Below are 1,783 nucleotides of genomic sequence, written 5' to 3'. Positions count from 1 at the left end.
CAACCTGGCCATGTGCCCTTGATCAGAATCTGACCTTGGACCCTTCAATCCACAGGCCGATGCTCTATCCACTGAGCTAAACCAGCTAGGGTGAAAGGGAAATTTTAAAAAATTCTATGTATAATAGCATCAAAAGGAATAAAATTCTTAAAAATAAACTTATACGCTTCGGTGTCCCCATCTTTGGACACATGCAGTTTGCCTTCAACCTCATTGGCCTCCTGGTCCTATGGAGGCCGCCTATGCCCCATAAGACAGACAAAGTCTAGTGACCTTGCCCCTGGGCACAGACCAGCAATAAATTCCCTTAGGACCAAAAGAAAAAAAACTTATATGAGGTATCCCCAGTCTTAATTATCCTACATTCTCCTTACTTCAGCCAGCACAGTTGTTTACCTAATAGCAGACCTTCATCCAAAAGAGAAACACCTTAGTTATTGTGTTATTTGAGGCAACTATTTTTTGAAAATGCCTCTTTAAAGTTATGCCAAGGCATGGAAGCACCTTGAGTCACCATAATATGTTTCCTGAGTTTGAGACATATTCCCCCCAACTCAAGGCTTCAAACTGCAGTCAGCCCTCAAGCAAAGGGAAGCAGATGATGGCAGTTACAACTTGGATGGCATAGAGTGAAATATAAGATCCAGGGAATATGGGCAGGGTACTGGTGTTATTTGCAACTAGAGGCCTGGTGCACGAGATTTGTGCACTGGTGGGGGGTCCCTCAGCCTGGCCTGCGCCCTCTCGCAGTCTGGGACCCCTCGGGGGATGTCTGGCTGCCAGCTTAGGTCCGACGCCCCTGGGGATTGGGCCTAAGCCGGCAGTCAGACATCCCTCTCGCACACAGTCCAGGCTCTCGCAGTCCAGGACCCCTTGCTCCTTACTGCTGCCTGCAGAGGAGGTGCAAGAGGCTCCCACCACCATGCTGGGCTTGCCAGCTGTGAGCCTGGCTTCTGGCTGAGCAGCGCTCCACCTGTGGAAGCGCACTGACCACCAGGGGGTAGCTCCTGGGTTGAGCATCTGCCCCCTGGTGGCCAGTGCACATCATAGCGACCTGTTGTTCCACAGTTTGGTCAATTTTATTATATAGAATAACCTCTAACATTAGCATGGCTCTTTAAGACATCCTCTATTACTGTATTCTTGCAATTGCTTCTTACATGGTGTTCCAACTTCCACTATTATCTCCCTTCAAAATATAATATTCTCAGCACAACAGTGAGAAGGATGGTGGTAAAACTCAAGGCATATGAGTTGTTCTCCTGCTCAAAACTCTCTGCTGGCTTCCCGTCTTACACGAGGTAAAAGAAGAGTTCTTGGCACGAGATTGGAAGTCTCACAAGATCTGTCCCAAACTCCCTGACATCCTCACCTAGCACCTCCTCCCCTCCCCATTTTGATCCAAATGAACTGGCCTCCTTACGCTCCAGATGCCTTAGGCCTTTGTAATTGCCACCTGCTCCGACTGGGAAACCCTTCCTCCAGAGAGTGGCATGCCTCCTTCCCTCCCTTCTCCCTGATCTTGACTCCAGCATCCCCTCAGCAGGCCCTTTAAACTCATAGCCACCGCCTCGATCTCCATTTCCCCCTCTTTATTTTTAATCTTCATCCTTATGTCATGCTAACATTCTGCACATTCTCTTATTAATTTGTCTATTCTCTGTCCTCCCGCTGGAATGCAAGCGTCACCAAGACAGCGGCTGGTCTGCTTTGTGCACTTCTGTATCTCTGGCACACGAAAGCCTCTCAGTAAGTATTTATTTAAGAGTGATTGGAAGATGCA

Source organism: Myotis yumanensis, unplaced genomic scaffold, assembly GCF_028538775.1.
Source record: "Myotis yumanensis isolate MYYU_CA2020_CCGP unplaced genomic scaffold, mMyoYum1.0.hap1 SCAF_21, whole genome shotgun sequence".
NCBI classification, from domain to species: domain Eukaryota; kingdom Metazoa; phylum Chordata; class Mammalia; order Chiroptera; family Vespertilionidae; genus Myotis; species Myotis yumanensis.
This window is presented reverse-complemented; position numbering follows the sequence as displayed.